We start from the raw sequence: 27,344 nt of genomic DNA, 5'->3' as shown, positions 1-27,344 counted from the left end.
TGTATGGCAATGGAGACGAACGTTTCCCGACTTCAAGGAACGATAGGTCCCAATTAACATCACGCATTTCCCAAGGAGGAAGTAGGTCTTTTTTGGAAGTTACATGAAGACTGGTAACCGTAAAATTCAAATCTTCAATATGCGTGGTGACTCTGACTGGATATGGTGGTGTTAGATGGTTTTCTTAAGAAAAGCGCTGTGCTAGTTTTGTCAAGCAGGAGCCGGCGACATGGATGATCTAGTTGGCATAGTACCTTCATAGCATAAGTTAAACAAGTAAATTCTCTTCTTCGTGGCAGTGACCATCGGTTCGCCTCGACATAAAGGCTAGCAATTGGGCTAGTTCGAAAAGCGCCCGTGGTGAGGCGAAGGCCGAGGTGGTGCACGGGACCGAACAATTTTAGAGCAGTGGACGATGCTGACCCATAGACTATCGAGCCATAGTCAGTGAGTGATAGCACTCAGTATTCAGAAGCCTCAGAAGGCAGTCGTGGTCTGTGCCCCATGACCGGTGAGAAAGAATTTTCAGCAGGTTCATTGCTCTGAGGCACCTCAGTCGCAACTGTTTTATGTGGGCAATGAAGGAAAGTTTTTGACAACAACTACGCCAAAAAATTTACGTTCGTTTATAAAGGCAAGGCTCTGATCATTCAGTGCAATGTTGGGGTCATGTCTGATGCCACGCTGCTTAGAGAAAAGTACACAACACTCTTTCCAGAGTTAAATTTAAACCCATTGTCATCAGCTCACCTGAACAATTTGTTAACACCCTAGCTGAATCTGTCGTTCACAGATAGATAAGTTGCAAGATTTGAAGCTTATCTGGACGCCATCAACATATACAGAACAAGAAATGGTTTTTGGCAGCACGCGTTTTAGAGTTTATTTAGACTACGAAAAGTGTGTCAACTGGGAACACCACCTTGAGGGGGACCATTTTCCTGTATGTACTGCTTTGAGTATGCGTTGCCAACGCGAACTTTGAAGGTCCGTTCAGACAAGTAACTTCGTATTGTATTCAACATGTTCCCTGTGATACCAAGAGAGAAGAGGTCATGGATGATACCATAGCGCCATGTGGTATCATATGCGTTTTCAAGATCGAAAAAGACAGATAAACAATATTGTTTATGTACAAAAGCATCCCTTGCATACCACTCAAATGCAATGAGTTGACCAGCTGTTGACCGCGCAGCTCTAAAGCCAGCTTGGTTTTGATGAAGAAGGCCATTGTATTCAAGAAAATGGAAAAGGCGAAGATTTACTTTTTTCTTATATTTTTCAAAAAAGCTTGTATAGGTTAGTGCAATAGGCCGATACCTAGCAGGAAATGTGGGTTCCTTTCCGGAATTTAATCTTGGGATAAGGATTGCTTCCTTCCATGCTTTAGGAAAGCGTCCGCTGGCCCATATTTTGTTATGCAGGCAGAGTAGGATTTCAAGAGTGTCCACATGCAGCTGCCCGAGCATTTCATATGTGATCCTGTCAGTGCCTGGGGCTGTGTTACCACTTGTGCCTAGTGCAATCGTCTGCTCCTGCATGGTGAAAGGGCTATTGTACCCTCCTGTGCATGGTATTTTATCATGTACGTGCTTCTTCTCCGCAGTTGCCTTGTGCCGCAAAAAGGAATCTGTGTAGTGTGCTGAGCTGAATATGTATTCAAAATGTTGCCCTAGTGTGTCTGCTTCATGTTCAAGAGAATCACCACTGGTGCTGACAAGGGGGGTTGGGATTGTGCTATATCCTTTGAGTGTTCTTATCCTGTTGTAAACTTTGTGTGCATGAGAATAAGAGTTCACAGAAGAAAGGAATGATGACCAGCGTTCTCGCTTGGAGATGCGTCGAAGACGCCTTTACACGCTTAAAGGCTATTGTGTTTTCGGCTGTGGGATATTGGCGTAGTTTCGACCATGCCCTGTTTTGAGTTTCACGAGCAGTCTTACATTCTGCATTTCACCAGGGTCTTCGTTTATTTCGTGGCTTACTTGACGTCTGTGAAATGTATTTTTCTGCTACCTCTATAATGTGCCGCGTGATCAAGCGCTGATTTTCATCAATGCCTAAGTCAGTAACTGATGAACAAGCCAATGATGAGTGTTCCCTGAACATGGTTTAAAAGAACTTTTAGACGGGCTAGATGGGTTTCAGCTTCAGACGGCATTGTCAGCGCAAAAAACACACACGCACACGAGAGAAAAGGAGAGACACGTGACAAGCGCTACTACACCTGGTTTATTGCACTGAAAAGACCTGCAATATACAGCAAAGACCACACATGCGTAGATCAACAAACACGCCCCCCTTCACCGAAACAGCTTAAGAAATCGCATTTCTGCCCCCAACAGAGCGACAGACGTGCCACTAACACACCCCTCTCCCCTCTTCTTATATGAAAAGCTTCAAACAGTTCACGCGACTTTTTATCTACGCTTCTGCCCAGAATCCGTATCTCGTTAAGCCGCGGCTCACACCCATTGCATCGAGCACAGTTCTCAGGAGCCTAGCGCCCTTGTCGGAGCTCAAGGAGCGAAAATGTTGCGCCGCGCGGTCGTTAACACATTTGCCTGTCTGGCCTATGTAAACCTTCCAGCAAGTCTACGGGATCTCATATACGACCCATCTCATACAAGGGGGTCGCGTGCTTTGCGAAAGGGTGGTCGAGCTTCAGGCACCCCAGTCGAAACTGGATATTGGGATGGAGGACGAGCAGGAGGAGCAGGGTTGCAGGGTGCCAATGGTTCAGGCGCAGGTGTACGCAACACGTCGCTGTTCGTCATGATCTGTGGCGCAGGCGGCTGGGGTGACGGTACTGATGGCACTGCTTGGCGGAGCTCTTCGCGCACAATATCCGAGATGCCCCCAACACATGGATGTTGTTCGAGACAGGGCAGCTTTTGCAGCTCTTCGCGCACGATGCTTCGGATAAGTTCGCGAAGGGCTTCCCTGTCGTTTCCGGCCATTGGCAAGCGGAAGTCTACGGCAGCGATGTTCGCAGAGCGATCAAAATGTACAAATCGCTGATTCAGGGCACGCTCGATGCTTGTTGCTTATTTCGTAAAATCAGCAACAGTACGTGGAGGGTCACGTACAAGGCCAACGAACAGCAGCTCCTTGACGCCTTGCATAAGGTAGCGCACCTTCTTTACCTCCGACATGGACGAATCCGCCCGGTTGAAAAGGTGAGTCATTTCTTCCACAAACATGGCGACGCTTTCATTAGGCCGCTGTGCTCGGGGCTGTAGAGCGAGTTCGGCCATCCTTTTCTTGCATCGTTGCCGAATGTTGCGAGCAGCTGCCGCCGGAAATCCTGCCAGGTGGAAATGGTAGCCTCATGGTTTTCGAACCACATCTTGGCGGCGTCTTCTAGTGCGAAATAAACATTCTGCAATTTTCGCTCCTCGTCCCACGCATTAAACACAGCGACCCGATCGTAGCTGGTCAGCCAGTCCTCAACGTCTTCGAACTTGTCGCCATGAAACGGCGTGGGCATGCGTGGAGTATGGCAGATCAGCTGCTGGGCACTCACGGGAAGTTGAGTGTTGCCGCTGTAGTCATCGTGGTTCGCGGTGGGGAAACAAGAGGACGACACTCGGGTGCTAAGCCTCTCAAGCGACGGCTCGCCTTGTGCACAGGTGTCGTGTCCATGGTGTGTAGATGGGCGTAGGGGTCAGGCAGGGGCTCTTCGTACATGGGATTTACCCCGCACCTCCACCAAAAATGTCACAGAAGCCAGTGAAACTGGTTCAGCAGGTTTACTTAGAACTAAGTAAAAGCACCGGCAAGATCAGGCACGGAACCGACTGGCGGGCGAGCACCGAGAGCGAAGAAGACGAGCGCGTGCCAGTCTCCCGAGCTCGCCACATGGCGGCGCCAGTACGATAACATTGCGGCAATATAATCTCGGTTACCTTTAGATTGATTACTTCCTGTTCGGCCTGAAAGGCCACACATGACCGTGAGGGCGTAGGATGTGTGCCCTCACAGTTCACACACTTGAAGTGAATTGCACTGCAATTATTGGCTGCATGGTCATGTGCGCTGCATTTTTCACAGGTAAGGCGTCCTCGGCATGTCTGGCTACCATGCCCGTACCGCTGACACTTGAAGCACATGCGGGGGATCGGTATGTACGGGCTAACTTTGCATCGGATGAATTCCACATTGATGAATTAAGGAAGTGTGCTCCGGTTGAAAGTGTGAACAATATGTTTCGTTTTTATTCTTCATTCTTTCGGCTGGTTTTTATTCTTGGAGCTGCCGTTACGCCTTGGTTCGATAGGCCCTGAAGGTGATCTGATTCTGTTTCCTTTAGGATGTCGCGCTCAGAAACCACTCCCTGGCAGCTTCTAGGACTACGGCGGGGTGATAGTTGAACTTCAAGGTGAGCAAATGCCTTGGCTATGAGGAGTTTGTCAGACTGGCTTTTGTCTGATGCCTCTATTAGTAGGTCACCAGATCCTAATTTTTTCGCTTTATATTTAGCCCCAATGATGGCCGTCAGAGCGTTGGCATTCAGAAAGACTGACAGTTCGTTTACATGTTTAGATTCTGTTATAGAGCGCAGGACAAGAAACTTTGGGAAGTTCTCAGTTGGTGCTGTGATTGTTTGTGTCAGTTCGGTGCCGCAACACCAAAGGGCCGTAGGTTGACCCTGGCTATTGCCCGCACCGAACGCTTTAGACTGAAACCAACTATCTCCCCGTACGGGAAACAGCGTGAACCGTGATTCTAGCCCGGTCCTCAGTTCGAACGCAGTACCTGTGCAAGTGGATGAAACTGGAAAAGAATCTGGGCAGCGACCATATTATCTTTCAGACGGCGATTCAAGTGAGAGTAGGCCACGCTTCTGGTCTTCAGCTGTGCCTCACGGATTGAGACGCCTTCAAAAACAAAGACTTGCTTCAAAAGAAGCCGAGCGTCTCTATTTGGCTGAACGGGAGAATCAAGGAGCATAGCGCAGGAACCAAAAACGGGTACGACGATAAGACGGGACAAGCGCTAACTTCAACAGATGTTGTATTGCATAAAAGATCACATATATACCCTTCGGAATCAGCCAGGAATGGGAAAAACGAACAAATTGCTATAAGACAGCAACGTGCTGCGCCGGGAATTCAAGCTTTTTGCTTGACAGTACAGCAGACGCCTTACTGGCACATTTATCCCTTGTACGAGCTATCTCTAGTGGTTCCATTATCTGCCTTGTCATCTCGTTGCGATTTCGATACAAGATGATTGTCTTATCAAACAGGGGATGGCAAGGTGGTTCCGCATCACATCCTCGGCAGTGCGCAGCTAGATGGCCATCTGTGGCAATGCTGCCAACTTTTTATTGTGCTTAAGAAGACACACGTTTAAACAATTGTCAGCTTGGCCAACGTAGTGCTTTCCACATAAAAGCGAAATTTTATAAACAACCCTCCTCCTGAAGGGCACATAAGGGTGTCTATGTTTAATCGGACACTCAGGTTTCCGCGTCCGCAAAGGACAGGTCTTTCTACACAAACGTGCAGTAAACAGACCTTTAGGCCAGAATGTTGCCACACCTTCCTTAGGTTATGAGAAACCTTGTCCGTGAGTGCTTGTCCCTTCTTGTCGTCGTCCCCATTTTATGTTCCTGCGCTATGCTCTTTGATTTACGATATCTAACCAACACGCCCAATCTTATTCCCGTCTGATTGGCTGATACCGCTCCAGAGAGATTTACAGAAGGTCCCCTCCATAGTGAATGCCACAGGAAAGGCACCTGAGGTAGGCCCACACCTCTTCCATCTGTGGGAACTCGAAGATGACTTATCAAAAGATGGAATCCGCGACACAGGTGCAAGGTGCAGAAATGTATAGCTGAACTTTCTATTGCAGAAGAGCGCTACGCGGAACAGCTAACGAGTTCCGACTGGCACAGACTCCACGAAGGCTGTATGGAACACTCGGCACTGCCAAAACGTGGTCGCTTCTGCGCGGCCTTCTCGAACCATCCAAGATCAAAGACAAAACCTGTAAAGCGGTTGCCAAGTTCCTACATAACGAAGCGAAAAATAGGACTGCACTGCTGCGTGCCTAAGAGGCGCACTATATACTATTGGGTCACAGACCGCAGTATAGGAACTACCACCATAAGAATGCGTGTTCGCCCCTGAATGATAACACCACGAAATAAGATGTTCGAGCAGTGCTCGAGAGCTTGAAAAGGAGCACTGCCCATTGATTGGACGGTGTTACATACAAGGTGCTCCAGAACCTTGATGATGAATCAGTAATTGCCCTGACTAGTTAACATAGTAGCGTATGGAAGACCGGTACACTCCCGCAAGAATGGCGTCATGATGACATTAATTTCTTTCCGAAACCAGAGAAGCACGTGGTGCTCAACTGGCTTCATCCACACTTGAAAACCAACATCGTCTTCACTGACACTGTGTTCGGAATCTGTCGCATCTCACTACTTAAGATGTGCACCTTCAGCTGAACGAGAAACCAATAAATCATTCCTCAGGACGATTGCCAGTGCTGTCCCGGCTATAGAAATGAAGGGGGCCTTTGACAACGTGTCGCACGATGCCATCTTGATGAGTCCATCGATGCTGCATTCTTGCCAACGAACTTATGATTGCGTGAGGGCTTTCCTCGCGAATCAAACTGCTACCCCGGGGACTGGAGACGTACATTCTGAACCTATGCGTCTCACTAGTCGAGGCACTCCACAGGGCTCGGTGTTGTCGCCCACATTTGTTCAACATGACGGTGGCTGGACTTCATCTGCTGTCAACAATTCCTGGTGTGCATCATGCGCTCCATGCAGACGACATGACGTTAAGAGTCACCAAAGGGGTCGTACGGCACATCCAAAACAGCCTTCAAGAAGCCACTGAGATAACACAACACTACACAACTGAGAGCTGGCGCACATGCGCACCTGAGAAGTCAGAACTTTTTGTGATTCGTGCGCGAACGAGGACCAAGTCTTCGACCGGAAAATCGACCGGCACCTCGAAGGCTCTCCGATCACTACAGTGGATCGACTAAGCGTGCTTGGCGTGTACCTGCAGTGTAACGACAGAGCGACCAACACTATTCAGTTGCTCAAGAAGCAGTTCACGCAGGTGGCACACATGATCCACCTCACTTCCAGCAGACGAGGGGGGCTCAAGGAAAGCGATACCTTGCGAATTGCGCTGGCATTTTTAATCAGCCGTGCGACGTTTCACGCTCCTTATCACAAATTAAATCAAACTGAACTAAATTATGTGAACATCTTTTTGCGAGCGGCGTTGAAGACAGCCCTCAGACTGCCCCCGTACACCTCGACGCATCACCTGCTTCAGCTTGGCCTACGCAGAACCGCAGAAGAGCTGATAGAAGCCCAAATGAGCGGACAGATTACGCTTCTTCGCGACATGTGAGTGGGCGGGACTGTTCTGCGTTGACTAGGTTACCCGGAGCAGACAACACCACGGCAACAGATGTCAGTTAGATCAGAGTCGCGCCACTCCCGAAGATTGTGCATCCCGAGCTCCACTCTGGTCGTAGGAATGCTAGAGTCAAGCCACTCTGGCGCCAGAACGGAAGTGTCCAACTCTTTCATATGTCGGCGCTGAGAAATATCCGTCGGCCACTGACGCTATGGAACAGGCTGTTATGAATGTCAACGGCTAAATTAGGATTACGGGCTCAGTTCGGGCAGGAACTCGAGCACAATGGCTGAGGAGACCATCATAGCGGTAGTAGTGGCTTTCTTGCACTACATCGACCCACGTGACGAACATCATATTAGTCCGACACATGCAAAAATCAGAGATGTGCCAAATGCGTGTTGCGCCTTCGCAAATAATACATTGTTTTGGGAGGCTTCGCGGGTGCTCTCACCTATACATTCTGATACAAGCCCACTCGACGGCACGGGGGCCACAGCAAAGCGAGAGATCCAGGAGTGTAGTGGACATCACGGTGGCGGCTGTCGTACCGGAACTTTTGGGAGTCTTGGGATGCAGGGAGCCTGGCATGAGCTATCCGGCGGGTATCATGAGCGCGGGCGATGGCTTCACTGGCATAAGTACTGGTGGCATCTGCCGCGGGTAGGGAGGTGTCGAAGGATAGTAACGGGTGTCGGCCAAATAATAAATAAAATGGGGAGTATTCAGTAGTAGAATGGTCAGATGAATTGTAGGCGAATGTCACAAAGGGGAGATGAACGTCAGAATCTCGATGATCGTCAGACACATACATGGCTGGCATGTCTGTGAGGTTATGATTTAGACGTTCCATGAGGCCGTTGGTCTGGGGGTGATAGGCGGTGGTGAACCTGTCTCGGACGGAGCACGAACGGAGAATTTCGTCAACCACTCGCGAAAGGAAACAGCTCAATAACACGGAAAGTTGAGCTAGTTGGTACATGTTTTTAAATAATAACAGCGCGGAGACCTTGTCCTTCGTCTCCGCGCTGTTATTACTTAAAAAAAGGAAACAGCGGCCACGGTCAGTTAGTAGTTCACGAGGAGCACTATGATGCAGAATCACGTTTTCTGGAAGGAAGTCAGCGACGTCTGTAGCGCAGCTGGTATGGATGGCTCGGGTAATAACGTACCGAGTAGCGCAATCGGTGGCGACGGCGATCCATTTGTTCCCCGAGGCGGAAACTGGAAAGGGGCCATGGAGGTCAGCGCCTATACGGGAAAACGGGTCAGTCGGTATGGGTATCGGCTGCGTATGACCTGAAGGCAAAATTGTTGGCTTCTTCTGACGCTGACACAGTTCACATTCGGCAATGTACTGCTGGACAGAGCGGTAGCGCCCCGGCCAGTAGAAACGTCGGCGCAGGCTGTCGTACGTGCGAGAGACACCCAGGTGGCCAGCCGTGGGAGCATCATGGAACTGTTCAAGGATTGTGGAACGCAGGCGCTGGGGAACGACGAGCAAAAGGTCTGTGCCATCTGGTCGCATATTACGTCGGTATAGGGTGTTCTCGTGGAGCACAAATTAGGCGAGAGATGGGTCAGGGCGGTCGGAGGTAAGACGGAGGATAATGGAATGCAGGGAAGGATCTAAGTGCTGTTCCTTGGCAATGTGAGCAAAGGCCGAGACAGACAGGACACATGCATCATCATCCGGGTCTGTAGGACTAGGACAGTCGACGGCATGACGTGACAAACAGTCTGCATCTTGGTGAAGCCGGTCGGACTTCTAGACGACGGAAAAGGTGTATTCTTTTAATCGTAGCGCCCAGCGCCCCAAACGCCCAGTAAGATTTTTGAGAGAGGAAAGCCAGCACAAGGCATTATGGTCTGTTATCACAGTAAAAGGGCGGCCTAACAAATAAGGGCGGAATTTCGCAATAGCCCAGACAAGCGCCAGGCACTCTCGCTCTGTGATAGAATAATTTTGTTCGGGTGTTGAGAGGAGGCGGCTGGCATACGCAATTACCCTTGTACGGCCGTGTTGTCGCTGAGCGAGTAGAGCTTTTATTTCTTGGCCACTTGCGTCGGTACGGAGTTCAGTATTGGCGGAAGGGTTGAAGTGGGCCAAGACTGGTGAAATAGTTAGAGCAGCAATAAGCTCTGAGAAAGCTGCAAGTTATTCAGGCCCCCAACAGAATGAAACGTCTTTCTTGAGGAGTTGGGTGAGCGGACGAGCAAGGACTGCGAAGTTCGGGACGAATCGCCGGAAATAGGAACATAGGCCAATAAAGCTTCGGACATCGCTGGACGAACGCGGAGTGGGAAAATCTCTGATGGCACGTATCTTGTCAGGGTCAGGCTGAACGCTGGAAGCATTAACCAAGTGACCAATGACTTTGATTTCCCGATGGCCGAAACTGCATTTCTTTGAGTTGAGTTGAAGGCCGGTGCGGCGGAAAAGCTCGAGAATGGTAGGAAGTCGAGAGAGGTGGCTGTCAAAAGTGGACGAGAAAACAATGACGTCGTCTAAGTAACAAAGACAAGTCGTCCACTTGAAGCCACGCAGCAACGAGTCCATCATCCGTTCGAAAGTTGCAGAGGCGGTACATAGGCCAAAAGGCATGACTTTAAATTGATAGAGGCCGTCAGGGGTGGTGAACGCTGTTTTTGCACGGTCTCTCTCGTTGACAGAAATCTGCCAGTAGCCGGAACGAAGGTCGATGGATGAAAAGTAGCTGGCTCCGTGCAAACTATCAAGCGCGTCGTCGATGCGCGGAAGAGGATATAAATCTCTTTGGTTATCTTATTCAAATCACGGTAGTCAACGCAGAATCTCCAACTTTTATCCTTCTTCTTGACCAACACGACAGGGGATGTCCAGGGGCTACTGGACAGCTCGATTATGTCGTTCGCTAACATCTTTTCGACCTCCGTTTGAATGACGCGTTGCTCGGCAAGCGAAACACAATAGGGCCGGCTTTGAATAGGACTGGCGTCCCCGGTGTCAATGAGGTGGGTGACAACTGTCGTTTGACCAAATGGGCGGGTACCGAAGTCAAAAAGGTCACTGTAGGTAAACCAAAGCTTGTGTAACTCAGCGGCGAATTCAGGTTGCAGATCAGCTGCAATCATGCTGTTAAGCGGACCAGGGCGCGATGTGGACGACGAGGGGGTGTTGGCAGGGACGGCAGTTGTATGATCTCAAGACAGAGCTGAAATGGCACAATCGGTCATCGGGTACAGCGCAGCTAATGAAATTCCCTCCGGCAGAACTTGAGTTGAAAAGCTGAAGTTAAGGACAGGGAGAGTGTGCGGTTCTGGGAGATGTGCACAATCAGATGAGGAAAGGTGACGTGCCGCTGCAGCATGACATCAGTAATGGAACAAGCGAGATAGTCGCCATCTTGGACGGGTGGAAATGGTGAAAGAGTGATGTAAACGGCAGTTTCAGGAGGAAGGCGGCTAAACTGTGCTTATCGAAGGCGGTGTGAGCAGGAGGGGTCTTCAGAGCAGAGCGGAAGGTCCAAGCAAAGTAGGCCAATAATGGCGGCGTTTGGGCGAGTTGGTTAGACATGTTAAACCTGTAAAGCGCATAAAAAACAAAGGACAACAGCAAGAGACTCGTGTGTCTGTCTCTTGCTGTTGTCCGTTGTTTTTTATGCGCTTTCCAGGTTTAACAAAGTAGCCCGCTAGAGCAGTGAATAAGGGCAGAGTGGGTTGTTAAGAAGTCAATGCCAAGTCAATACCGTCCTACATGAATGCCAAGGGGGCATTCGTGTAGGACGGTGAACAACACTGGGGCATGACGGTCAGCAGTTGTAACTCGCGCCGTACACATGCCAACCATGGCAGCAGGGCTGCCATTGGTGACGCTAACTGAGGACTAGATGGCTGGCGTAAGGACATTCTTGAGGCGAAGTGCGAAATGAGGAGCTGAGAACGGACAGTTGGGCGCCTGTATCAATTAGATCAGAAACGGGAACTCCATCCACAAGAACGTCGATACGGTTATTTTGTAGGGCAGGGGTCAACAGAGGTTTTTTTGGTCCGGGTCATAAATGCAGCGTCGCCTCCGGGGGCTGCATTGGCTAGTTTTCCGGTAAGTGCCTAGAATAGGACGGTGGCGAACTGCGGCGAGGAATAGAAGAACGCGAACGTCGTGCTTGCGGGGATGCGCCACCATCCTTGGGCACAGTAACAGTCTGTTTTTACCGCCACGCAAAATTGTTTACTGGAATCAAATCGTTTGCCTTGCTAAGCATTTAAACATCACTTGTTCTACAATTGCAATGTCAATCTCCCGTGAGTGTTACCACTTTTCATTTTATATTTCACTTATTGCCCGTTTTGTTTCCTTTCCTCTACCCCTCAAATCAATTTTTTTTTTTTATGCAAGTATGCTTCAAAAAGTTTCTTTGCCACCCAATTCTTGGCCGATCCCCCTCTGTGGGTATGTGCCATAAGTTATTTGGACAACAACAACAGTTGGCAGCACGGACAGTGGATACAGGTAAAAATATTTTCGCTGTGTGCAGCGTCTACATACGCAATTCTGTCTAGATTTTCTGCCTCAAGTATCCGTGGCTGTGTTTCCGCCCTTTTCTTTCGCCTTTGCTTGTCATATTCTGAGCTCATGTTCTTTGGTATGGGGGATATGAATCTGTTTCCGGTCTTCCCCTCACATTTCCCCTGTCTTGTCCCAGTATTTATTCGGTTGCATACATATTTCTCTAAGTATGTTCATTCCACTCTTAGGTTTCTCTAGCCTTCTGTGTTGTGTAGCTAGCGTTGCCTCAATTATTTCATCTAATGTACTGCGGATTTCTAGCATCATCAGCCTGTCTGTGGAGGTACTTGCCGAGAGGTGTACTGCTTTTTAATGCATTTTTTGATAGTCCTATCGAATTTATCTTTTCTTCTTTTTTTTCAGGTCTAAATATGGCATGGCATAGCCGACCCTGCATGTTATGAAAGCTTGAATGAGCGTTAATAGGTTAATTTTCTTGAGGCTTCCTTTTCATTGGCTATTTTCCTTATAAGGTTATTCATTTGTATGATCTGTCTTCCAGTTTCTTTATCTTTTCTCCGTGTACTCGTTTGTTTGGAGGAGCATTCCTACAACCTTCATTTCCTCTCTTTCAGACCGCTTGTCCCTCCACCTCTATATTAACGTCCAATTTTACGTCCACTTGCTCTTTTTGCCTGTGGTGTTTCGGACTATATATAGACCGTTAACAGAGAGTAGTTTCACTCCTCTGTAGCAGGTGGCACCACTAGGACGGCTATCATTGCTGGCCTTGGGAACGCATCGACGCGCAGTGCGGACTGCTGCGCTGTGCAGCTTGTGTAAGAATGTCGGCAGACTTTTAAACACCGCTGTTTTGATGCAGATGTCATCTGTATTGTAGAAGCATTCTGCGAGGAAGTAGAACAAATGACCCTGCTGTTTACTGGCGGAAGAACCGGCAATGTTGTCTACATAAGGTGGACATAATGTCCTATGGACTACCGCTTTTCTCGGAGGTGTATCACAAGTTTATGCTTCTTTCTGCGACGAGAAATCGGTTGTGAGTTGTAGAGAAAGGCTATAACTCACAAACCAGCTCATTTTAGCACCGGCAGTAGCCATAAGAATGCAAGAACGACCCTGGCGTTTTCGGAGGAGTTGTATATTGCATCTTTGCACTGCTGCCACGTTATTTTCGCAGCACTTTATGAATGACCTTGACGTAGCTATTATTGTCTATGCATTTATAAGAATTGATTGTGCAGAGAAGCAAAGTCAGTGTGGGCATGTCAGTGAATCTCCTTACTTTAATTATAGTACTGTTCCCAAGAATTCGGGATGGAATCCTGGCCTTGCTCGGCGGCTGCTTTTCGATGGAGGCGAAGAGCCAGACGCCCGCGATTTGTGCGACGTCAGTGCACGATAAACAACTCCGCAGGGTGGGAAAACAGTTAGTAAATCTGCTTACTTTAATTATTTACTGTTTGCAAGGATGCCGGATTGAATCCCGGCCTCGGCGGCTGCATTTCGATGGAGGCAAAAAGCCAGGCGCCCATGTGCTGTGCGATGTCAGCACACGTTAAAGAACCCTAGGGGGTGGCAATTTCCGGTATCCTCGACTCATAGCCTGAGTCGCTTTGGGACGTTAAACCCTTAAAACCAAGCCAAACTTTATTAGACAAGCACTGCTGCAATACATGTAATAATTGCTGATTTTATGAAGATATTTCACGGGTCAATGATGAAATATACCATGATAAGATTTTTTATATCCCCGCTTGCTTGGGTACCTAGTGTGGTTTCTGAATTCCGGTGCAGTTGCCAGCCACTTTCGCCCGAGCGCAGGTGAACGCCGCTGAGCATATGATGCTGCCTTCGAGCAGCGTAATAGTCTTTTGAAACCAGGACGTTTACAGGTGGAAACATTATTTCTTTTGAATTGTCGGGGATTACACGCGCGTCCATATTGAACAGTAAATATATACCACAATGCTAAATGGTGAACATTCATAATGCGTCTCAGCCAGCACGATCTGAACTTGCGTTCGCCTTTTGCGGAAGAAAATTTAAAGAAAATACATTTGAGGGAATAATCAGTTTGTAATCTATTCAGTTTTACAGAAAACTATGTTTTCCTCAAAGAGCGCTAGAGAGGGAATTGATAAAAAAAAACGAGCCGATGAGGGACGGGCTTGCTGACATGTTCTAGCCATTGCAGAAAGTTAGGAGGGCGTAATAAATGAACCAGGTAGTCAAAATGAACATTTTTAGCACCTAAAAACACTATGAGCATTCACATGAAGTTTTTTGGCTGTTTACAAGCTCGTTGCCCCCAGCGATGGCGGGTACGCCGCCCCGTCTAGCCGTCAAACCAGAAGGCACAAAGACCGGTGATGGTGGAAGGGTCACATGATCATATATGGTTGTGCCCATGCGCTCGCTCTGTAAACTGTCTATAAACAACCCCGAATTTTCTGGAGAACATTTCATGCCCTCGTCTTTTGCATATTGTACAATGTTGTTTGCTGCCTCTGACAGTTTCTGCTCGATTTAAGCATCGTTACTTTTGTGTTATACGCAGTGCCCTGCATGCGCAGTGCCTGGTGTCATCGACGGTACCGGAATCATGGAATAATGCAAACATTATCCTCATTAATAAGAAAGGGGACGCTAAGGACCTTAAAAATTACAGACCAATCAGCTTGTTGTATGTTGCGCAGAAGCTACTTACTAAGGTAATCGCTAATAGAATCAGGACAACCTTAGACTCCAATCAAGCAAAGGACCAAGCAGGTTTCCGGAAATGGTACTCCACTATCGATCGTATCCACACCATCAACCAGGTGATAGAAAAATGTTCGGAATATAACCAGCCCTTATAAATAGCGTTCATTGATTAAGAAAAAGCATTTGACTCAGTTGAAATCTCGGCGGTGATGCAGGCATTGCGAAATCAGGGGGTAGACGAGCCGTACGTAAAAGTGCTGGAAGATATATATAGTGGCTGCACAGCAACCATAGTTCTGCAAAAGAAAGTAACAAAATTCACATAAAGAAAGGTGCTAGGCAAGGAGACACGATCTCCTCAGTACTATTCACAGCTTGCTTAGAGGAAGTATTCAGAGACTTGCAATGGGAGCAGTTAGGGATAAGGGTAGATGGAGAATACCTCAGTAATCTGCGATTTGCTGGTGACATTGCCTTGATAAGTAACTCGGGCGATGAACTAGAAATAATGACTGATGGCCTAGAGAGGAAAAGTAGAAAGGCAGGCTTAAAAATCATTATGCAGAAGACTAAGGTAATGTTCGCAGATATGATTAGCAGCTTAGCGGTATCGCTCAAGAGGAAAGTATACAACAGTTGCATCTTACCTGTACTCACCTATGGGGCTGAAACGTGGAGGCTAAGCAAGAGAGTTCTACTTAAGTTGTGGATAACCCAGAGGGCTATGGAACGAAAAATGGTAGGGGTAACATTAAGAGATAGCAGGCGTGCAGATTTGGTTAGAGATATAACTCAAGTGACTGACTTTTTAGTAGAAATCAAGAAGAAGAAATGGGCATGGGCAGGACACGTAGTGCGAAGAGAGGATAACCGATGGTCGCTTAAGGTAAGAAACTGGATTCCATGGGAAGGAAAGCGTAGCAGGGGGCGGCAGAAATTTAGGGGGGCGGATGAGGTTTAGAAGTTCGCAGGGGGGTCAAGTGGATGCAGGTAGCACATAGATCCTTCGGGAACCGCCCCTGAGGTTTTCTTTGCCAGTGGATAAGGCAGCACCCGTGGGATGCAGTCGCAGCTGAACCCTTTCGTCTTTTTTATGCAGGTCAGTAGATATCGCTACTCCTATGAATTTAAAAGTGATTCTCTTTGTTTGGTCGTGCTGCCTTGCCCAGGCGTTTTGCTTGAAACATTTGCAGAGTGTTTTGACTCATTTTGTTTGCTTGCACTTTTGCTTAGCGGTGACAAGCTCAATCCAGGCCCAGAGATAGCAAAAAAGCTCGATGAAATTATCGAGAATCAAAAGGCTTCTTCATGTGAACTACAATCTCTAGGAGCAAAACTTGACCTATATATATCAGAGACAAATCAGAGACTTGCTTCAATTGAAAGCAAACTGGAAGTACTATCAGAAACAGCTCAAAGAGTTGAAGCCTGTGAGCACTCGTTGGCAGAATTGAACAGCGACATAGTTTCGCTAAGAACAAAGGTGGACTATCTTGAGAACTACTCTCTTCGAAACAACCTACTCGTTTATGGCATTGAAGAGTCAGAAACATAAACAGTAGATGACCTTAGGAAGCATGTTCTAGCCGAAATCTTTGAAGGTGAACTTGAAATCAAAGTAAGCAGTTTGGAGAGGATACACCGCTTGGGAAAGAAAGCTGAAGATAAAAAACGTCCCGTGATTATGAGGTTGTTTGTTTTCGCTGAAAAGGAAGAGGTTTTCCGGAATGCTTCAAAATTGAAGGGTTCCCAAAAGTCCATTTCAGAGGACTTCTCGCCTAGGCTACGGAAAACGAGAAAGCTACTATGGGCTACTGTTAAGGATGTTAAGAAGCCTGAGGATAAAGTGTGCCTCAAGTATGACAAATTAGTTGTCAATCAAGTGGTGTATGCTTGGGATGAAAAGAAAAACCGAAGGTATAAAGTAAGTCGTGCCGGTTCACATGATATTGGTCATAGCTCTCCAAGTGATGCAGCAGCAACCTCTGAATCGATAAAAAGTGCCGGGCGTTCGCGAAGGAAATGTGCTCATGCTTCTACTTGACAAGCTTCCAGTTCAGCTCGGTCGTCTTTCAACGCCCTTAGTACTCGTCATCAAACTAAAAAGATACTGTCATGTATAGAGAACACCGTTAGAAATTCCCTTGGTAGTCAGGCGAAACGTCCACCTGAACATAGCCAATTACGTGTCATATCTTTGAACGCCAGGAGCATTGTGAATGAAATAGATAGGCTTGAGGTACTGCTCTTTTCATATGATCCCCATCTACTGGTTATAACCGAGAGGTGGTTGCACAGTGGTATGTTTGACGAAGAAATTGTGCCTCTGGGCTACGTCATATACACACGTGATCACGGTTCACGTGGTGAAGGGGTTGCATGTGATTGCCAAGCGTGAAGTGAACGTAACGCTCCTTGATAAAATTGATCAGCATGAAAGCTTGTTTTGCGCCTGATAACACATGGCTTCACCTTTTACCTTTGTGCTGTGTATCGCCCACCTGATGCTACGGATGATTTTATGTCTAGTCTTTTCGATCGTTTAATGCATTACCAGAGTCGGAATTTAATGCTTACCGGTGATTTCAACCTCCCTGCCATCGACTGGGACAAACCGTAGTATGGCATATGTGCCTCATGTGATGTTATTTTAGATATTATGTTTTCGTTAAACCTTAAGCAAGCTGTTCGTGAATACACCAGAGAGTCATCTGTTCTTGACCTATTCTTTGTTAGCGAAACCTTTTTTGATGGAGTGCTTGACGTTGAACCGGGAATCTCAGATCATCGTCTATTACAGTTTTCTTGTACTTCGCCTGCTGCTTCCGGGATGCGTCCAGTTAAATTGATAAAGGACTACGCTCGTGCTGATGATAATGCAGTTATCGACGCCTTACAATCACTGTTGAACAGCTGTGGCGGGAATGACGTTCATAGCTTATGGCTGCATTTCTAGAATGCAGTGCAGTACTGTACTGAACATTTCGTTCCGCTTAGAAAGGTTCGCACCCACCGTCACAATCCTTGGGTATCTCGTGAAATTCTTCAAATCAAGCGCAAAGTGAAGCGATGTAGGAAGAAAAAAACAGCTTCCTTACAGCACTTCCAAGTTCTGAAACAGAAACTTGCCTCAAAATTAAAACTAGCGAGGTCTCATTATTTCAATACGACGCTCCCAGAATTCATCAGAAGTGACCCCTAGAAATTTTGGAATTTTCTAGATCGAAAGGTTGAGCAGTTGAATAAGGTTCGCATTGATAATGACATTGTCACCGACTGCACGAAAATAGCACAAGGTTTTAACCAGTACTTTCAAAGCGTGTTCCTGACGGTGACGGCAACCACAGCTAGAGTTCGAATTAAAGACCAAGGTAACACACCAAATATTTCTGTAAATGGTGTTCTGTCTATGCTGCGTAAACTCGGCGATAAAAAATCTGCGGGCCCTGATGGGCTCTCAAATGTGTTTCTTAAACGTTTTGCGGCGCAATTATCCGAGTTTTTAGCAAAAATCTTTCAAGTTTCTTTACTTTCTGGTGAAGTGCCGGAAGACTGGAGAATGGCCCGTGTTGTTACAATTCATAAGAAAGGCGATAAGCTAAACATTTCTAATTACCTTTCGCATTTCTATCACTTCTTCTTGTTTCAAGTTATTAGAACACATAGTCTCTGGTTATCTTAACTCCTTTCTAGCTGAAAATAACACTTTATCCTCCTCGCAACACGGCTTCAGAAAGGGTATGTCCACTGTCACGCACTTGGTAACTACAGTTAATGAATTTCAAGTAGTTCTTTATAAATCTGGGCAGATTGATGTCCTCATTTTAGACTTCTTCAAGGCCTTTGACACAGTTTCCCATAGTAAACTCATTTATAAATTAGTAAGTATCGGCGTCCCTAACTACCTTGTTAATTGGATTAATGCTTATCTTACATACAGGAAACAATACGTAGAGGTTAATGGTTTCAAATCAAACGAGCTTCCAGTCACATCAGGTGTACCCCAAGGGAGCGTGTTAGGACCGCTGCTTTTCATAATTTATATTAATGATCTGTCTGTTTCTCTTCCTGATAATGTTTCTTTAAGGCTTTTTGCAGATGACTGCATACTTTTTAAGACCATAAATGAGCCCAACGATCACTACACCTTGCAAAATTCGCTATTGGCTGTTCACCAACGGTGTCTTAAATGGGACATGAAATTAAACCTCGACAAAACAGTCCTATTGCGAATTTCACGTAAAAAACATATCAGTCATTTCTCTTACAGCCTGCTTAATCATTTATTTGAGGAGACTGCACATTATAAAAATTTAGGGGTAACCTTAACTCATGATTTAACTTCGTCTTCTCATATTTCCGACATTTGTTCCTCCGCATTTTCCAAGCTGTGCTACTTTTGGCGGAAACTTAATGATGCTCCAAGAAAACTCAAACTTCTTGCATACACATCATTTATTAGGTCTAAATTAGAGTATGCTTCAGTTTTAGGGATCCTTATTTAAAAAAGACATACATAAAATAGAGATGGTGCAAAGGAAAGCGGTTAGGTTCATTTACAGTAAATACAAGAGGTCAGACTCACCTACTACACTAATGAAAGCTAACCATATTCCACTACTTGAACTACGCAGAAAAATGTCCCGTTTATTGTTTATGCACAACCTCTTAATACACAAATTAAACATACCTCGCCCCGAAATTCTTAAACAATTGTCGCGCAGGACACATCATTCAAGAAATAACCTGCTCGAACCCATTTTTGCAAGGACTAACTCTTTCAAGCACAGTTATTTTCCACGGACCATTTCCGACTGGAACTGTCTTCCTGAGGCCATTCTCCAGTCTTCCAATTTCATTAAAGCTCTAGAGTTGCATTTTTTTTGAATGATACAGTGTTGTATTTTGTTGACTTGTTCATTTACTCTAATCCCGTGTTTTGATTTTGATTTTTATTTTTTGTTTTAATGCCTTGTATATCCACTCCTGCCTGGGCCAAAATATTGGTCTGCAGTATTTTGAAATAAATAAATAAATAACCGGGTTAATTGGAGAATAATGGCAGAGGCCTTCGTTCTGCAGTGGTTATAGTCAGGCTGATAATAATGATGACTTTTGTTTTTCCAAATGGGTATGCCATTGTGTGTAGGATTAATTTTGTCTTCTTGCCTTGGCTTTTCTGAGAGTCCATGCATAACTATTTTGAAAAGTACAAGTGATAGCACCCACTTTCATGGAGAGCCCCTGCTCCCCAAGTTCGAATGTCTGAAATTCTAACCCCTTATATCTTATTTTTGCTTTTCTGTCCCATTAGAAAGTTTATTCTATATTCAATAGTTTCCCCTACCTTTAAGTTTCGCGAGGCCCTATAGAATAGACTCGTGTTTTACACTGCCAAATGCCTTGTTCAGGTCTAATCTAAAGATAACTTTACCATCTTTGGATCTTGATTTTACTATGCGATGGAATATTCGATCATAATATTTTGTTACTAAGATGTCTGAACCCCATGCCCTCCAGGGGCCGTAGCTCGCTCTCCTCCATGTATCATGAGCATGAGTATTTCCTATTAAAATTTCGGTGATAGTCAGCGCTTGTTTGCTTACGTGTTTCTTCCCCTGTCTTCGTTTTTCGCGCTGTACTTAACGTTGAACGTTCAACAACTCGCCCAGTTTTTGGTTCTGCTTCTGGAACAGCTGCACTCTCCGATCATTCTAAAAAGGGCGCAGTCAGCGCTACTGTACAACCTTGCCGAGCGCTTGGCCCCACGCTCGCGCTGTGTAGCTCATATTGAGCGCAACAGTACGGGATACGGTACATAGATTTGCATTTTCTGTGCCCTAAGATGCGTCCCTTGCCGCATATCTGGCATTCTGGATCGCTCCTGTGGTCATCCGCTGGGTTTTCCTTTCTGCATCTCCTGTATTTTATGATCTTCTGATCCGGGCATACGTCCGCTCTGTGTTCCATTCTTCCGCATGCATAACACACCGTGCTCTTTTTACATCCAGCAGTTTACTTGAAATTCCCCAAAAAGCATCCGTCTGGGTATCTCTGCATGGGCGAACATTATAATCGCAACCTTGAATCTACCCTAGTCCTCTGACTCCGTAGCTTTCTGGATTGTCTTCTCTCTTCAGTCTTACCCTCATATCTTCTTCCGTGCAGAATAGCGGGATGTCGTAGAGGACTCCCTCGTCGGATTTTTCTGGTAATGCAGGATGCACCGAAACCTCCGTACCTTCCTCGTTCACCTTCAGTTTCTTCAGGAACAATATTTCAATCTTCGGCTTTCGCCTGTCGTTGCTGTCAGAATCGTCTGTTGCTTCATGTTTGCGGAGACAAAGCTCTTGTCTCCTTCATTCGGATCTATATCCGTCGCCAGATTGATTACATCACCGGCGCCAGTGTTCCGCGCTTCATGAGCTTCGTCAGTCCACCGCGTGATCCTGTAATAAACTTCTCCGCTACTATTCTAAACGTACTGTCTTTCTACACAGTTCACGGCCATCATCATTCGCTTTTGCGTGGCTATCGCTGTCTCTTTTTCTTCGTTTCGACGCGCTTCTTCAAAGCACAAATTACAAGCCGTATATTTAAGAACGACTGGTTAGGTCCCTCGAGTTCTTCGAGTTTTATGCTTCGTCCTTCTACGACTATTTTCAGTTTATATTATGGCCGCAGATGTTCCGCGCATACCTTTGCCTGCGCAGCTGCGCTGACTGGTCCGCGCGCTCACTATGCCTTGTTAGGATTAGTCTCCCCCGTGGTTGGAAACTACAATCTTCCAAAAACAAAAGGACGAAAAAAGGTTCATTAGCCCAGAAATTTGGTGTCTTCGTGATCCTCGTGAATTCCGAAGTTCGATGCATCACAAATTCGAGAACGATGACACAAATTATCGCTCATATCGGGGTCGAAAGACGGAGCTCATGCCAATGCGTCCGTTCACCTCAAGCGCTGAGAGCGCCCCCTGACGTGCAAAGGAACTCTTAACTGGTCCTGGAAAAGTAATAAAACCTGTCGGGCAATGCGTTCCAACTTATATTTGCCTCAGTTGAGAGACAATACTACCAAGTTATTTGAAAAACTTGTGTGTTCTTATTTCGTTCCATAAAATGATACAGAGCCTTCTTGTATTTGGGTTCGACTAAAATGTGTTTAAAACTCGGTCCTTCTATAGTTAAAAAGACAACGAAAAAATGTAGTTTATTAACTTTACTGCTCAATGAAGCTTTTCTGCGGCGGAACTCTGCCTCGTATGCGTCGTTTTCCGCCGTAGGGATGGCGATTTATTGCTAACATCATACCGCACAGTAAACATCACAATTTAAGAAAAACCCCGCCGGGATGGCGCAGTGGTTACGGCGCTCGAGTACTGTTCCCATGGACGCGGGATCGAATCCCGGCTTCGGCGGCCGCTTTTCCTTGTAGGCTAAAAGCAAGGCGCCCGTATGCTGTGGGATGCCAGTGCATGTTAAAGAGCCGCAGGTGGTCGAAATTTCCGGAATCCTCCACTATGGCATCTCTCATAGCGTGAATCGTTTGGGACGTTTCGGAGCGTATAAAACTGCTCCGAAACAGTTTTATACGCAGACGACACAAATATATTCTTTACTGACGCGAGTTTACAAACTATAGAGAGTAAAGTAAATATCTGGTTAGAAAATCTCTCATTTTGGTTGCGGGTCAATAGGTTAGAATTAAACATCACGAAGACGAAGTATGTAATATTCAGAGCTAAAAATAAAGTCATAGGAGATGAGCCAACTATACTATACTATTCAAACGTTATATACTGCGTACAGTCAATAAAATTTCTTGGAGTTATATTTAATGAATACCTGCTGTGGACTGACCATATTAATCAAGTACGAAAAAATATTTAGCGATCTGTGGGCCTTCTAAACAAATTTAGGCTTCTATTACCAATATGGCTAAAAAAATAACTTTATTTCAGTTTAATTCAATCGCATCTTCACTATTGTCTGCTGGTATGGGGCGATACAACACAGGCTAATTTAAATGCTTTGTTTCTGCTACAGAAAAAGGCCATTAGAGCAACTGCTAACCTAGCTTACTTAGAAAGCACGGGCCAGTGGTGGAACAGCTTAGGGCTATCAACCATTTTTCAGTTAAAAACTCTTCGGCTAGCGCTTGAAACGTAAAATACAATTCATTCTGAACCTCAGGTTTTGTACCACAAGAACTACCTCAAAATCCATATCACCTTCGACATTTGGAAATAAGAACACCAAAAGCAAGAACGAATTACGGGTTTAAAACGATTTGATATCAAATGACTGCCCTTTTAAATGAAAACATAAATATTCATGACCTCTTGTACCAATGTAAAAGTAAAACAGTTTACAAGAGCAAGGTGATTGCACTGCTGACTGCATGACGTTTCGGTACATCTTGTGATATACTGTGTATTCATATCAGTGAACATGATTCTTTTTCTTTCTTTCCTTTCATAAGTTCCTGTATTTCATCATTGCTTCTTTTCAAGAAATCTTAATTTACTGTAACATTCTCTGTACAGTTTTTCGTTCTTGTATGTTCATCGTAGATTGCTGTACCAGCAGTCGTGGCTTGATATGGTTTCATGTTGTTGTTTTTTTTTCTTATTTATTCAGAACACCTTAGGTTCAGGTATTGTTATTTTTGAAATGGATTTTGTTTCATGTGCTTGTGGAATACTGATGTCATGATGACCGCTACACATATTGTATTTGCTTATTTTGTATACATGTGTCAAATGCAATTTGCTTCCCCCAGGGAGGAAGGCCCACGTCCGGCGTCGTGCCTTTTGGCCTCCTTCCTGAAGTGTAAAAAAAAAATGAAATGCACTTCAAATAAAAAAATACTACTTTAAAACCCCACAAATCAAACATGTACTGCACCTTCCCTTTCCTTTAAACGATTGATTGAATGTCCTTTTTTGAATGGGAAGGCTCATGGCCATGGATGGGGATAAAGGGGAGAATACAGAATCTTCATTGTTTAGGTCGTCACTCAAATTACGTTGCTCTAACCAGACCACTAAGCGAGCCATACTTGACAAATATCATCTGTGTGTTAGCATCAGTTTCTAGAAAGGAAAGTAGTTCAGGCGGTAGGGTTTGATCTCGGAGCGTCCAGTAGAAAAAGCAGGGTGATCCCAGAGTAGATGAGATATGCCGCCGCAAGTTAGAGTCGTACAGTGGGGTCACGTAATCATTTTCTCTGTATACTGACGCCAGCGGGCCTTAATACGTGGCTTGTAAGCCGCATGGGCAATGAGCTTATTAAAAAGACTTTTTAACTTCGGGTGAGGCGGGTCTTTCTCGTAAAAGGTGGGTCTGGTGTGGCCACCTGCATGCGATGCTGACTGAGGCTACGAAGACTGGTCCGAGTGTAATGCATAAGGGCAAGAGAAGGGGTACGTTGCCCGCCCAAGGTCGAGTAAGGATGAAGCAAGGGGGGTGGGGAAGTAAATGTGGACATCCCACTTGCCAAGGCAGCCGCGGCGTGCGCCGCCGCATTGCCCCCTGATTTGTCTGAGTGACCTGGGGTCCAGTGAATAGCGACCGTTCTAGTCGCGAGTTGGTGGCGCTTAAAGAGGCGCTGTATGGCCGTAGCTGTTGCATCTTGTGAACCCGGAGTGTCGACTTCATTGTAAACTTCATAGGAATCAGTAAGAATACGTATTGAACCAGTTCCGGTGCCAGGCACTCCTGGCAAGGCTCCCCAAATCGCGAGGAGTTCAGCATGAAGATGGGTACCTTGAGGTAGGTGGCAGGCATAAGCGCCTGAAAGGGAAGAGTTGTCATCGCATACCCAGCCCGTAGATGCAAATTCGCTTGTAATCGATGCGTTGGTGTATATATCAGTCGTATCAGGGATTCTCTCTTGACGGTGATGGGCAGCGAGGAGCTCTCGGGTAATGACAAAATCGCGGTTTATATGTCGGCGAAGGAGGCGTGTGACTACTGGCAAGAGATGCATATAGGGCTGGTGTTTTGTCGTTACCTTGTTCATCCCAGGCCAGCAGGCGACGCCCTTGGACAGTGTTCTCTAGACATATTCGATGACGCGTCTGTGACCCGATAACGATGGTAGTGAGCGGTGGAAGAGCGGCCAAACGCTCAAGTTCGGCTATAGGAGTGTGCTTAGGTAGCTTAGGTAGGTAGGTAATAGTGCGTAGTGTTGCGCGATGAAGGCGTTCGACCTTAGAGAAATCAGTTTTCGACAGCTGGAGGACGGATGTGCCATAGAGGATTTTTCCGACCACCGCTGCTCGGGCCATCGTACGGCAGGCATGTTGCCGCGCACCGCCCTGCCGGTTGGACAGGCGACGAATAGTGTGTAGCAGTGCTCGCCAAAGGCTTTGCAGGTGATGAACCCATTTCTGGGGACTGTTGCAGCTTGAGATGGGCAGGCCAAGAATGCGGATTTGCCCATTTGAGGAGGTGATGGTGTTGCCTCTGACGTGAATGTGAATCTGCATACTAGGGTTGGTTTTATGTTTTCCGTCGATACTCATCAATTCTGTTTTATGTGGTGCGAGTTCGAGGCCAATTTTGGTTAGTGTATCTTCAAGACAAAGAAGGGCCGCCTCAAGTTCAGTCTGCATAGAATATTTGTCTGCGTAATCCGCTACCTCAGTCCAGATGGTAATATCATCGGCATATATAGCGAATCTTGCACTTGTGCTGATTTCCAGATTCTCGGCGACATGTGTCATGGCCAAGTTGAACAATATGTGCCCGATAATGGAGCCCTTAGGTACACCCCTATCCAAGTAATAGGTTTTGGGCGCCCATCCCGGAGCTTTGCCATGTAGCTGAATGGGTCTAGATGTCAAAAAATTGCGGGTCCAGATTTGGGCGCGAGTACTAGGAAAGCTTTTGACGAGTTCCTCCAAGATAAACTCATGGCGAACATTGTCAAAGGCTTTGTGTATATCGACAACCAGGAGATAGTTAGGTAGCGCTTTACTATACTCTATTCAGAACTCTTCGGAAAAGCCAAAGGCAGTCATGCGTTCCGAAGTTAGGGCGGAAGCCGGCTTGAGCTGGATGAAGTCCAGGACTGACATATTTAATGGAGTGTCTAATTCGGGTATGCAGCAGGCGCTCGATAAGTTTACAGAGATGTGAAGTCAGGGTTATTGGACGCAAATTACTAGGAAGTCGAGGGTTTTTGCCAGGTTTAGGGTTTGGAAGAATAAGAGAAAGCTTGAGATTATCCGGTACTGTTCCGGTCTCCCAGTAAAAATTATTGATGCCGAGAAGGGCATCCTGGGCTGCCCAGTCGAGATTGCGAAGCTCCTGCCAACTGACTCAGTCATGCCCGGGTGTGGCGATAGCTCGGCCTCTTCCGAGGGCTGCTTGCAGTTCTCCCTTTGAGAATGGGCGGTCCAGGTCTGGATCAGGGTTTCTGACTGGGAAAATGGAAACTGCTGGTGGAGGCGTTAGGCTGGCGTGTGGGAAAAAGGTGCGTATAACTTCATCTTCAACATCAGCCGGGTTGCCATTGAGAAGGAGACCGGCGAGAGGTGGGGCCCCGTGTGCCTTGCCATTTAGACCACGAAAGATGCACCGAAGTTGTGACAGGCCCGGTACTTGTCCAAGACGGTCGCATGTAGAGTGCCAAGCCTCACTTTGCAGGTGAAGTTGGTGTGCCCGGATAAGCTTGAATTGTCGTCGAAGAAGCACGAGATCTTTGTGGCGTTTTCCGCGTGTCCGAAAACGTTGCGTAAAGTGATCTGCGCAACGCCAAAAGTTAGCCAGGTGAGCATCCATGCCAACTGTGGAATCGTAACAGGGATATTCGAGAGCTTGAGGGCGGGCATCTCGGAATACAGACAGGAAGGAGTCAATATCCGAGAAGGGTGTCGTAGTATTAGCACGAAACTTGTCCCAGTTGAAAAACGAACGTTTTGTCCGAACGCAAAGACATTTATGATTGAGAGTGGGCAAGATGGGCAAGTGATCACTACCCCAAGAATTAGAAAGGACTTCCCAGTGCCGAAGAAGGCGCGGTGATGAGAATGTAAGGTCGAGTGCAGTGTCCGCTTGAGAGGGATGGAGACCGATACGGGTCGGCGCGTTAGGTTCGTTGCATAGGGTAAGAATAGTTTGATCAAGGGCGTAATATAGGTGTTTACCACGTTGATTAGGCTGAGATGAGCTCCAGGCTGCGTGATGTGCGTTGAAATCTCCGCCGATGAGAATAGGATAAGGGGGTGAGGCGTTTTCAAGGTCAGGGAGCCAGGTACAGGGTTCTGCCATGACGTTGCCTGGCCGGAAATAGGCCGATGCCACGACGAAAGGTTTTTGGCCAGGGGGGAAGATTTTTACTGCAACAACCTCACGAGTTGGAAAGCAAAGGGACTGAAGCGAGATCTGAGTGGAAGGACAATCGTTTCCGAATAATACGGCCGCCTGTTCCTCTAAACGGCCGTTTTTATGTTGGATGGTAGGTGTCTGGTAAGTGCAGTAATCAGGTATGTTACAAGGACCGCGCGTTTCGTGAAGGAGTATAAAACGAGGAAGGGGCTGAGGCACAAATGTACGAAGGTTAGGACCATTCTGATTTAAGCTTCTGCAGTTCCATTGAATCCCATGAGCCATATTACTCATGAAAAGGGCACAGATTTACGGCGCTTACTATCGTCTTTGAGTGTGGTACGTTGGAACTCCTCAATCATAGTCTACAGATGGCTCTGA

This window comes from Amblyomma maculatum, chromosome 5 (assembly GCF_055883805.1).
Source record: "Amblyomma maculatum isolate TAMU_Amacu chromosome 5, ASM5588380v1, whole genome shotgun sequence".
In the NCBI taxonomy this organism is placed as follows: Eukaryota; Metazoa; Arthropoda; class Arachnida; order Ixodida; family Ixodidae; genus Amblyomma; species Amblyomma maculatum.
The sequence above is the reverse complement of the archived record's forward strand: the minus strand, read 5'-3'. Positions refer to the sequence as shown.